This window comes from Epinephelus lanceolatus, chromosome 5 (genome assembly GCF_041903045.1).
Source record: "Epinephelus lanceolatus isolate andai-2023 chromosome 5, ASM4190304v1, whole genome shotgun sequence".
NCBI classification, from domain to species: domain Eukaryota; kingdom Metazoa; phylum Chordata; class Actinopteri; order Perciformes; family Serranidae; genus Epinephelus; species Epinephelus lanceolatus.
This window is the reverse complement of record NC_135738.1, coordinates 29192672-29205922: the sequence shown is the minus strand read 5'-3', so window position 1 is coordinate 29205922 and position 13251 is coordinate 29192672.

The following is a 13251-nucleotide window of genomic DNA, read 5'->3' as shown; positions in this document are numbered from 1 at the left end:
AGTGCAGCGGGGCTTCTGTCACTTCCCTCGTAGTCTGAGGTTAGTTCACGCTGAGCAATAACTCATAGGTCCCTTGACACTTTGCAGCACTCTGTTTCCTGGACTGAATAATGAATGTGCAGGGCTTCCATTAGCGTTGAAAGCTCCGATTATTTCACAGGGCCTGACAATTACTCATGCTCAGGGATTCGGGGACAGGGCGGGGGAGATGGGGATGAATTTATCTTCCCATGATGAAGATATCTACGCAAGAATATGCGTTATTAGGACATATGTGTGCTCGTATGTTTAGAGTGGAGCAGATAATAACAAGATATGGTGATTTAATTTAGTATTCTAGTGGTGAGTGCGTGTACACACTAAGATGTCAATACCTGCCTTGGATCCAGGAACTGAGATATAGCCATCTGTTCAAGAAGCCCAGCATGTGCCTCTCTCTACTCAGAACGCCAGAATTTGGCTGCGGTAAACTTGCAGTTAAGGATGTACTATTTCAATGAATACTCCGGGGACAGATAAGACATTTCTTTTAACTACTGGTGACAGAGACACGATGTCGTCAGCACTTATCTCAGCACTTATCTCAAGTAATGCTTTGGAATAGTGCACAAATTGCACAAATGGACCTTATAGTCGGCACACTATACATTCTTGACTTTCTAAGGCAGACCTTACTGCTGTTGAATGCAAGAGGTTACACAGTTTAATTCCCAACCGTAGTGTTTCTAGGATGATGCAGTTTTTAAAAGCAACAGCAGTCACCCTCACGGCTTTATCTAGACAGAACCCGGAGTCTCAGAGGCAGCGAGCAGAAACAAGCAGCCTATGCAGAATCAAACCAAGGCTGTTGCTACCAGAAGAGATCCACTGCACCGCTGGGACCTGAGCATGGCACACAGCCACCAGTCACTGTGGTTTCAGTAGCCACTTTCCTGATACGTAGTCTCAATGCTTTTAGCAATGACTGGGTTGGTTTCTATTTGCTAATGAATGAGATATTGTTAATGAATGCTGCTCAGCCGTGGAGGAAAAGCAGGATGCTTAGCTTATTGATGTACTGTACTCCCAATCTCCATCTGGTTTCCATGGAGCAGAAGTTAAAGAGGAGGTAGTGGGGGGTTTGAACCAGCAGAGGAGTGGGCGATTGAAATTCAGTGCTACACAAGGGAGACCCTCTTACAAGAGCGTGATCAGGGAGGGGAGGGAAGGAGATGTACTGTCGAGCCACTCGATTAAAGAATCAGTGTCCAATCTCCTGGATTACACCCCCTGACCTGCCACGCCAAATCCCCTATTAAATAAGTCAAGAATTGAATTCTTTTTACTTTCCTTTCTGCTAACTGGCTTATTGACTCAAGTGCGCTCAGTGCTTTGTGGCGAGGCTTGCCTTTAAATTGGCTAAAGGAAGAGCTTACGAACATCTGATCATTATCGGGAAAGTCATGACATTCAAAGCCTTAGTGTGCATATATAGATATTTTTTTTCAGATTCAACGCGCCGTGTGATGCGGTTTTGCCCCAGCTCTTGTGGAGCAGTGGGGGGGTCACACGGTCAGTTAAGATTAGCGATGGTGGTTGAATGTCCTCCTAATGTTTCAGCGAAACATTTAGCAGCTTCAAGTTTAATGGGCGAACAGCGTGAAGTGCTTGCCCTCATCATATCACATTGGAATGAATCTTGTGAGGGAGGAGTGCTGCGGTTAGCGTGCATCTTCTTTCCCAACTCCTCCCCGCCTTCTACACCAGATTTCAAACCAGTTTGAGCAACCACTAATGAAAAACATTTAGCTTTTTCAGCATATGGCAGGAGCTTACACAGAGAGTAGAGGGAATTCTCTTGAACAGATGTATGGAGATGTGCATATCAGCGTGATTTATTTTAACAGAACCACTACGCTAAACTGGCTAGGGGGCATTTTCGCTCTGTAGATCATAATGCTAGTGGGAGGAAGTCCATATTTTATATGGCTAAATTTACAGCCTTAAGTCACATTAAAAGGCCTGAGCAGTGCTGTATTAATATTTATTTGCCATATGGGGCATACTGTAAACATATGCCAGTTGACTAGAAACTGTTGTGCCAATGATTTTCGTTGTGCCTTCATTTAGATCTGATGCTTCAAAGCCTTAAATACTGCTTAGATGCAAGTTGGACATTAGTTGAAAACAGAGATGCAATATGCCAGCAGAGAGCAGCTCACAATTTGACAGCTCAGGCAGCAGTAATTATAAGTTGGTACGGATCCGTTAATACTGAAACATCCTTTAATAGGTAGACATACCCAAATACAGAAAATATTCTTGCACCTGACATCTTGTTTCAACAATAAGATTTCTTCTGCACTCCCTTTTTCCAGCCCCTCAGCAGGAGTAATAAAAGTATGGGAGGGGTAAACAGAAGGAAAAGGCCAGAATCCCGGACTCAAGAATGACCCCTTGGCATTCTGACCTTTTCCTACTCTTGAGGCCGTTCATGTTGACAGAACCCCGGTGGGGGATGGGTAAACAAACGAGCCACATGGAAAAGAACTCCAGGCAACCACAAGTAAAACAAAAAAAACACAGAAAACCTTACCCAGAACTCTCTCAGTTGCTCGCTTCAAATTAGCATGCAATATAGACTGTTTGAGTTAGCTGAATCTCGTTAGATATAAAAACAGTGCAAGTTGATTCAAAGAATTGTCTAGTTTTGCAGAACTTTCCGTGTTCTTGGCACGGCGTGTCTAAATCAGGAATAATCCCTTTACTCTTATCTTTTAATCTTTGTTCATTTCTCTGAACTGTGCTGCATAAATAACAACATCCCGCTTGTCTTTCTGAGCCTGGAATCAGCACGAGTGTATAAGATAGGCTTTTCCATCACTTAAAAAAACATCCAGAGAGGAGGCTCAATGCTCTGGCCATTTGATACCGGCTTTATTTCACTGGAAGTCAGCTATAAAGTGGAGGCTTGATCATTTATGGCTGTGGCCTTGTGAAACGAGCCCTTTCCATAGGCCTTGATGTTGAGTGTATTTTACTTTCCTATGCTCCACTGGTGCCTGGAATCTCTAATGTGGCAGATAGACGCTCACCACTGATAGATTTGTGTCCCTCGGGACAGGTTTGTATCACTGTTGGCTGTCAGCGCATACATTATGCCGTTTAAGCAAGAATGATCACTGCTATTAACAACAAAGCAGGCCCAATTGAATAATTTAACGTAGTGGGTAGTGGGTAGTGGCAGTGGCTCGTTGCTGATAAAAGAAGGGAGTGGAGAATTGATCAAACAGCTCGCCCTCACCCAGCTGCGGGAATATAAATAATAAAATGAGATCAGAGTGATTGGCTACGGTGCCCTGTTCCAGTCCGGTGCCTACTACTTACATTTCTCTCCCACTGAGATCCTCACTGTGGACATCTTGATTCCACTTTGCTGCTTGCAATGGCAAATCAATACGTTCCATAAAAGATGGAAGTGGGAACGATTGGACGTACCTCATGTGAAATCCTAGAAAGCAATGTGCTGCGGTACAGGGCTGGTTTTTTTCTCTTTTCACCTTGGTCTGTGCAGGTTTTTATGACTCGCGTGCACAAGAAAAAAAACATATCTCTTTTAAATCAAGGCTGCTCATAAGCATTCAAAGTCTACTTGAGATTCCTCTCATGCCTCTGTTGAAAGATACCTCACAGATTTGTAGGCTCTGACTCCCTCTAGAGGGAGCAAGGATTAAGAACAGCGGATCAACAACAACATGCCTCCTTCCGTAAACACTCCCACCCACTTCACATTTGTTCTTTTGAGTTCCTAGTTTACACCAAATTTCACATTTGGGATGTACTTTGCAGGATTAACACGGCAGACATTCATCCCATCTAAAATTGGTCTTGCTTAGAGAGCCTCCACAGCAAATGTGCACTTTCACATAAACATCAAACCCGCAGATAGCAGGGTGATACATAAGTTAATGTCTTCACAGTCGCACCACCGTGGATGCTGCATACTGTGGCTTGTTCTGTCTTCAGCAGCCCACGTTGTCAGGAGTTCGACATCAGTGTGAGCAATGCATGATGTAACAGTTCTGTAAGGGTTCATTTATTAGAGACAGAAACACATCCTCAGCTATCAGAGGGATTTATCACTTACTTAAGATCATGGTGCTATTTCTGGCCTGGATGTCACGAGTATCTTGGAATATCATGTTCTGAATCAAGATCAGCTCATAATTTTTTTTGAGGTTATGATCACGTTACTTGAGGATTGATCCCAGACAAATGATCCTGGTTTTGACATCCTGTTAATTTAGTCCAGGAATTAGATCAAAGGTTTCCTTTCGTGAGAGTACGAGTTTATTTTTTAGACATTTTTAAGAACTTCCACTCTCTGTTTTGGTTTCATTTAATTTTCTGGTGTTTTGTTTTTACTTTATTGCTCAGTGGTTCTCTCTGTATTTCTCTATCTCTTATACACACACACACACACACACACAATTCTGTTACAAATCCAGACACTATATGCGCCTATTTCAGAACTCAAAGGATGCTGTATGTTAGAAGGAAATGTTTTTTTTAAATATATGAATTTTATTTTACACTAAATTTATACATACTGCTGTGCAAAATGTCTCAACACAGATTTTACAGAGTGGTCTCTGACATGTGTCAGCCAAGTACTGTAATATCTGAAGGGGTCACTTGGAGTGATAGAGCCCGAAAAGAAAAAAAAAACAGAACACATACACAGACATTCCCTCTCTACCACAAGCAAATTGCGGCGATAAACCCAATAGGTCTAGGGTGCCTTAAACCTCTTATTTACTGAGACTGCCATGACATATGCATTGCAATGTGGTTTGCTGTGTTGTCAGGGCCTTTGCCCACTTTCCCAAACATTTTCTGCATTTCTATCTGTAGCCACAAGAGGCCGCTGTGTGCATATCGTCCCTCTTGTAGAACTTAAGCCATTGTAGTTGAGCTGTTGTAGTCTGCTGTAAGTGCTCAAACTGTAGTCTAAGCAGAGATAGCAACGACCTAATGCTGAAGAGACAGATCGGAGGGAGGAAGAATAAAGACAATGGGATACAACAGAAACTGACGCTGCATGTCTCAAATTGCACACATACAGTATATTGTATTACATTGTTTTTAAATGCTGGTCAGCTAAATTTCTTGGCCCTGTAAACACAACACTGTTCATCCAAAGAATGTTAGGCTACATAATGCTATGAAGACAAAAATAAAATGCAGATATTCTCAGTGAATACAGGTCACAGAGGAGTCAGAGTCAAAAGCCAATGAGTAAAGAGTATTTTAAGTGTTTATTTTCAAGATAAACTATGTAGGATTTTCCTTAAAACAACGTACAGACTAATACAGAAGTCATTCCTCTTTCAATCATCACATGACCCAGTAGAACTGTGTGTCTTTTTCTGTAGAGACTTTACCCTTTGCCAGCATTTTCTTATTTTCTTCTTATTTTCTGTGTTTGGGATGTTCATAGGCGTGTACCCCCACATTTCTTGGGTGAGGTCAGGCCATTAACGAGCAGGCATGCAAGAAACACAGCACCATAAAATTCCTAAACAATAGCAGCAAGATGAAATGCCAAAACAAGAGTGAATCTGAGGTTGGCTTACTTTCACTTTTGCGTGTTAACAAACAGTAACCGGCAATTCTGCATGGCATACTTTTAAGTTATCAATGGGTTTAATTAATCTGTTTGATGACCTTTCATTTCATGCTCTCATCATCTTTCTGTCTGTGAGTGAATGTCATATTTGAGCCTGATCATATGAAAACACCTAGTGAAACCAACGTGTAACTTTACAGTATATAGTAAACTTACACTACTGTATTTGAGTTTTGCATAGCCATGGTATTGCAGGTTTTGGAAGCAGTAGTGCGGTTTACGTTTTGTTGACTTCCATCATTTGTAAATTTAATGCCATAATTATAATATGGTTTCATTCATTATTACTCATTCTGTGTTATTATTTGTATTGCGCACATGATCTCAATGTTTTTCCTGTATTATATCCCATGTAATTGCGCTAAGGCATGCTACATGGTCAGGCTTAATATTTGGCACGTGATAGTACCACCCTGGATCCACTGTTATTATGATGATGGCTGCGGAGCAACAAACCCTCCCATAAAACTAAATCCGAAATTAATGTGCCTATAAATACATACAACAGATCGAGTATCGAAAGAGGGGGGCAGCACCTCGTTCACACCCTACATCCTGGCATCCCGCACAGCAAGCATGATCTCTCTTGTTTGTTTTCCACGTTAAGCCTCATTAAGGAGCTCTGTTCTGTAAAACTGTGAAGTCCTCCTGTCAAGTGTTCCATTCCTCACACAAAATGCCACATCTGACACTGAGAACATGTTGAGCTCACCGGCTCCTGTCTGGAGACTCCTCGAGAGCTATAACCAGTAGAAACCAGTAACAAAAACACAGAGCAGAGAGAGTGGAGAAACTGCTCTCAAAGCAGCAAAGTTGGAGTTGGAGTTGGAGAATTGGAGCACTGAGGTGATGTGCTGTAAAATGTTGGGTTTCTGTTAATGGGCTTTGGGTGGCTGTTTTCCACTTTAAAGTAGCTTAGCTGTTCCAATTCTGGTCTCTCTCTCACTGACCTCACTCAGTCCAACTTTTTTCTGTCTTTCTCCCACCTCCCCTATATCTCTCTGACCAAATTATTTCCACCACAATGGCACAACCGCGGAGTTCCACTGCACACAGTGACAGGAAGGGGATTAAAAAAAAAAAAAAAAGATGTCCAAAACAGAAACCTTGTTGCCATGATACACCAAAACAAACTCTCCCCCGTGACACAGTTGTCTGGTTCATTTCCTGTGTGGCTATTCTTTACCAACAATGACAATGACACGACAAGGGTCATTTTATGATAAACACCGATCAAGGCAGGGAAATGCGCTTGCCTAATAAAGACAAGCTGAGGCAGGTCTGCAGGACACTGTGTCTCATGTCAGGGACCTCACGAATCCCTGTTGGAACCCAGAGCAGATGGAAAGTCTCCTCCTTCCGCCTGCACACCATGTCTCTCTGTCTCCTTCCATGTCCTTCTGAGGTTTCCATTATAAGAATGACATTTTTTTTATTTTCTATCCCAGCTTGTTTCCGTCTTCCAAGTGCGGAGCTTGGTCAGCAATTACTCAAGAAGCTTCCAGCACTGCTGCTACCATCTCCAGCCGTTCTCCCCTCTTCAACAATTTAATTTTCAGAGTTTTGTAGCTATGCTCATAAGACTCTGTTTTAGACCCCACAGCTGTAGTCTACAGTCTGCCTATAAACTTGGATGAGCGAGACAAGATTTATGATCTTGAGGGCCGTTTGGATGGTGCCGCAAGCCTATTCTGAGACCAATCCCACTCGCAGTATTGAAAGAGAAGGTGACCTTGTTACAGTCAATCTCAAATTTATTTCCAAAGGGAGCGCCCTTGTGTTACTGGACCACATTCAAACTAAGTGACTGAGTTCAAGCTTTTAAATCTCAATTAAGCCATGACTGATCAAAGAAATATGTGTCTAATAATGTTTGCTGAGGGTTGCAAATACTGGCTGATTTTAAATGCTGCTGTGCGTGGATTTGCATGGGAAGATAAGGTCTACAGATATTTTACATGTGCTGTATTTTAAATTAAGTTGTTTCCAATTAAATATTTTTTCTTATAAGGATCAGCCATGTTCTGATTCATGGAAAAAAGCCCACATATCGCTTCAAACTTCCTGATTACAGGTTGTCAGAAGGTTTACATTATGCTCAAGCTGTGACTTCATGCAATAGAGACTGACTGTATAGGGTGTTCCTGGCAGTACATGTGGAAGAGTTCATTCTGGATATTATATGGGTGTGGAGCCTGCCAGGTCACACACACATGTGCATATGCTCAGATATGCACACCGAATCTCTAGCATCCTATCTATAGATGCCCTTGAGGGTGCTATAATGATCTTTACTTTAATGTTGTTCCCTCCTGCTGCTGTCTCCTGCAGATGGACCTTTTGCTGTGGGATTAACAGGGTGTAATGGGATGTGAAATCCAAGTCTTTGTCCTTTTCAGCCAGGGCAGCTATAGCCGCATAGCTTTCCTGGGTGGAGACTCTAGAGGACAGATTTAAAGCTTTATACGAAGTAACGTGTAGATGCATTCGATGTGATTTAAAGATCGAGGTAAATCAAAGCCAGACAGGGACTATTTGGAGTGTGTCTTCAAATCAAAGAGTGTGGTACACGTGAGCCAAAACTATATATGTTAGATGTCTCTGGCAAGATTTTATGAATTAAGTATGCCTTTCAAGCACTGAGAGTGCTTTGAAGTATCTGCAATCAGATGGGCGCCTGTAGTGATGTGAAATGTAATTCTTGAGGCACTGTATCTAACTTAATCTAGCATGATTTACCTGTAGACATATATGTCATGTCAAAATGAGGATTATACACATGCAGGGTAATGGACTTCATGTAAACAGGGTCGGTAAGTTCAAGCACATATGTCCTAGAGCATAATAAAGTGTTGTACCGTATGTCTTCTTAGTATCGGGCCTCATTTTTTCTTTCATATTGTGTCACTCAATATCAGGTCATAATCACCATCCACCTTACCTCTTTTTCTTCCTTACTCCCCTTTAACTGCACATGTGTAATAAAGTATAAAGCCTGGTGAGGTAAAAGGACAGACAGAGCCCCGCTCCTCTTAAGGGACCGATAATTACGCATAAACACAGTGGCTGTGCAGAGTAGTTAACCTTAAAAGAGTTCATAAAAACAAGCTGTCTTCATAAGTGGAGCGTTCTCTTTAGAGTGCAGCCCATAAATGAGAGCATATTTGGCCTCCAGTTTGACACAGTCCTGCAATATTAAGTTTCTAACCCGCACCTCGTCATGGCAATATGCTCCTGGCAACGGTTGTCGCCGGCTTTGCTAAAGAGCTGCTGCAGGCATCTGTCTTACCTGTGAAGCTCACGGCCTAGTTTCCATCCACCGCATCTAATGGAGACGGCACGCCGTGCCATGATAGAGTGAAGCTGTTAACTTTTAGGGAAAAAAGCAGCTCGTGTTTACTGTCTGTCCACTATGTTACCATAGAAATGGGATGAATGGGATGCCATGATGAGATTCCTTAATATTAAAACCACATGGCTCCATAGACACCTTCATTCTGTCTGACCCTGCGTGAACTCTCGGACCTTTAACAAAAACAAGTTAACACTATTAATAATAAACCGATCCAACAACATTTGTGAACTATACTTACTTTTATATATACCTGTAACCAATGTGTAGTCAACAATGGATGCCATTAAGTGTAATGGCTCCTGGGTAATTTGTTGTGCCCCGACAGCACCACTTCCTTCATGTACTCAGTAATGAGGTTTTACTGTGGGCTGTGGGCAGGGGGCCCATTGTCTTTGACCAACCACAGTCACTGTGGTGCCAACTGAGAAGCCTCTATAATGCAGCCCAGGATGAGCGTGATCTGTGGGTCATGAGAAAATGTTTCCCTTCAGGAAAATATCTCTATTACAGCGATGATGAATGAAGGCATCAGCAGGGCTGTGTTTTTCTGGCAAGGTGGACAAAATAGGACTACGCATCAGTGTATTGTTGAGTTTTGTGATATGGCATTCATTTTCCAGTGAAAACCATTTGTCTCAGATTTTGGTAATTTTGATGTCTAGACCAGATGTGCAAGAAGCAATAGTCTGCGTAATGTAGAGCGCAAAATAAAAAGCAGAATTAGGATGAATCATTTTGTAACCTGGTGTCTTGATCCATCTTAGAATCTTTCTGCAGTGTGAGAGATTTTTCCCAGTAAGGTCAGAGTGTAGAATATCATAACTGTGAACCTTCAGAGATGCACAAAATTAACTTTCCCATTATCTTCTCCACTGTAACATTATCGCTGTCGTAACTTTCAGCTTACATCAGTGACTAAATACTCTTTGTGAAGGTCAGTGTATTGTGAAAGCCCTGCTTAAATATTCCTTTGTGGTTTGAGAAATTTTCCCTACTTCGTAAACTAAATAAACCATTTAAAAACCCACTGGATTGTCTGAAAAAAGCATAGCCACAAAGCTGTTTTTCATGAAAATGTGACATTTAGGGACACACGGTTTTACAGGATGGCAATGTTTCCTAGACGCTGTATTCACCCCCAATACTCAGTTATTGAAACTCTTGATAAATTTGAAGAATGTCCCACAAAAACATAATAATATGCAGTCAAATATTATTTCAGTTACCTCTGTGTGCTATAATGTTACTAAAATGTTACTTATATATTATTGAAACCAAACAGTAGGGCATTGTGTAAATATACAATTGAAAATATATTGAACACTTTTTCTGTGTAAGTAATTCAAAAAAGGATGTATACAGTCTGTTCTGCTGACAGAGGAGACTGCAGATGCAGCCTTCCCGAAAATACGAAACCAGTGTCCATTAACCTGAAAGCCTAGGGTTTCACATAATAAACCATTAGGCATCTGGACAAACAGAAGAGAGGTGGTGAAAGGTGGATTCAAAGTGCAGTGAGGCAGACAATATTTCCTTCCCCCCCTCTGTCCTCCTTGATTTTCCTTTTTTCCTGCCCTTTTTTCTCCCTCTGTATATTACCCTGCCTTCATCCCTCTATTTTCTTCATGAACCCTCTTGATTTCAGTCTGTTTTTCAATTTCCCTACCACACACACACACACACACACAGACCAGAGCCCTGCACACATCTTCCTTCTATGGTCTAAATCCTGCTGTTTTAGGAAACTGCTAGGGATATTTGATTCTCCGGCTCTGAGTCGTTTGATCTGTAGGCCTATTCCCTGTTAGCTCTTGCATGCAGCCTGGAGTCCCAGTGGGCAAAGAACAACAAATGAATTAAATCCAGTGCCGTATCCAGCTGAAATAAAACACACCCAGGAGATCATCCAAACTAACAACCATTGTAGAAAAAAAACAAGTATCATGAGCAACTGTGTTTACGTTGGCTACCATCCTGTTGTTAAAGTCTTCAAGTTTTAACAGCAGGATTGTTATGAAGGGTGAAACTTTCAAAATGTATTTTCTAAACCATTTGATTTGCAGCCCAACATTAACATTAACAGTGCATCAAAGTGATGAAAGCTATTTGAAAAGGCTCATAGAAAACAGTTTGTGTATATTGTTAAACAGTTGTTTCAGGAATCAATCAATCAATCAATTTTATTTATAAAGCCCAATATCACAAATCACAATTTGCCTCACAGGGCTTTACAGCATACGATATCCCTCTGTCCTTATGACCCTCACAGCGGATAAGGAAAAACTCCCCAAAAAAAACCCTTTAACGGGGAAAAAAAACGGTAGAAACCTCAGGAAGAGCAACTGAGGAGGGATCCCTCTTCCAGGACGGACAGATGTGCAATAGATGTCGTACAGAACAGATCAGCATAATAAATTAACAGTAATCCATATGACACAATGAGACAGAGAGAGAGAGAGAGAGAGAGAGAGAGAGAGAGAGAGAGAGAGAGAGAGAGAGAGAGAGAGTGCAGGTAATGACAGTAGCTTACAACAACATTATTGAAAGTAATAATATTATAGTTATAATTCTGGCTACTGTGGTACAATATTTTGAAAGTATGTATTAATATCTGGCAGTATACATGTGTGACAATAGTCATATGTGTATAATAACAGTAGAAGTATGACTAATGACTAATGATGGCAGCAGCAGCAGGAGGCATCTGGCAGGACCACGGCAGCAGCACAACCACACACATCACGCTGTCCAGGCACCGCTGCGATATGAGTTAATCGAATAGGAATAGTTCAGCATTTTTGAAAATACACTTATTTGCTTTCTTGCTGAAAGTTAGATGACAGACTTGATGCCACTCTCCAGTCTGTATGGTAAATATGTGGCTGGAGCAGGATCTGGTTATCTTAGCTAAGCATAAAGACTGAAAACAGGGCGAAACCATGGATATATAAAGAGAATAGGACACAGCATTGAAGTAGGGGCCCCATTTACTCCCATGAGCATTGCTCAGTGGCAGTTGAAGCTAAACAAGTTTGACTTCCCGTGTATCTCATTACCTGGATCTTCCCTAATGTGGGGCGCATAGAGCATGTGCAGTATAGATTTTGCTAAAAGTTAGTGCTGTGTGGCTAACTTTTAGTTTTGTCCGTATCTTTTGTCCGTATCTGTTCAACCAACTAGCTAATCTGTGCCTGAATCTGTTTAACCAGTTTACTAATCTGTGTCTGTATCTGTATCTGTTCAACCAGCTAACTAATCTGTGTCTGTATCTGTTTCACCAACTAACTAATCTGTGTCTTTATGTGTATCTGTATCTGTATCTGTTCAACCAACTAACTAATCTGTGTCTTTATATGTATATGTATCTGTATCTGTATCTGTATCTGTTCAACCAGCTAACTAATCTGTGTCTGTATCTGTTTCACCAACTGACTAATCTGTGTCTGTATCTGTATCTGTTTAACCAACCAACTAATCTGTGTCTGTATCTGTATCTGTATCTGTTCAACCAACTAACTAATCTGTGTCTTTATATGTATCTGTATCTGTATCTGTTCAACCAACTAACTTATCTGTGTCTGTATCTGCATTCGGAATTGGTGGGGTTTGAATTGGGAGTGGATGGAGCCTCACTGGAAGTTGCCTTTTTAAAACCTGATATTGCTATGATCAGAAGTTACGATATTCATTAATTATTAGAAAACCATTTACAGAGTAGCCTCAGTATTGAGCTCAATATCATTTTTAATCACAAGCGAACAGCTATCCAGATGAGGATTTTCCTTCATCATGAGTAAAGATATTGACACATTTTACTGGGACGACACTCATACACATAAATAAATACATTATCTGTAGCGGATACTCGTTTCGTCCGAGTACTCAGTTCAACTGATGATATAACGTGCTAATAACTGAGCTTTAGAAGTACTACTTGGTGAGTTTTATTTACTTTGGACAAAGCCACGGTAGCTGTTTCCTCCTGCTTCCAATCTTTATGCTAATCTGAGCTAACAGTCTCCTGGCTGTAGCTTCATATTGAGCGTACAGACATGAGAGAGGTATCATTCTGCTCACCTGACTCTGCAAGAGTTTCGTGAGTTTAATCTCACAATAATAAGGCTACCGACTAAATGATGTTGTTTAACACACTGTTTTCTGAGACTACACACACAGCTGCAGTTTCCAAGCTAAGTAAGGTGTGGACTTGAACAACACTGACCTCAAG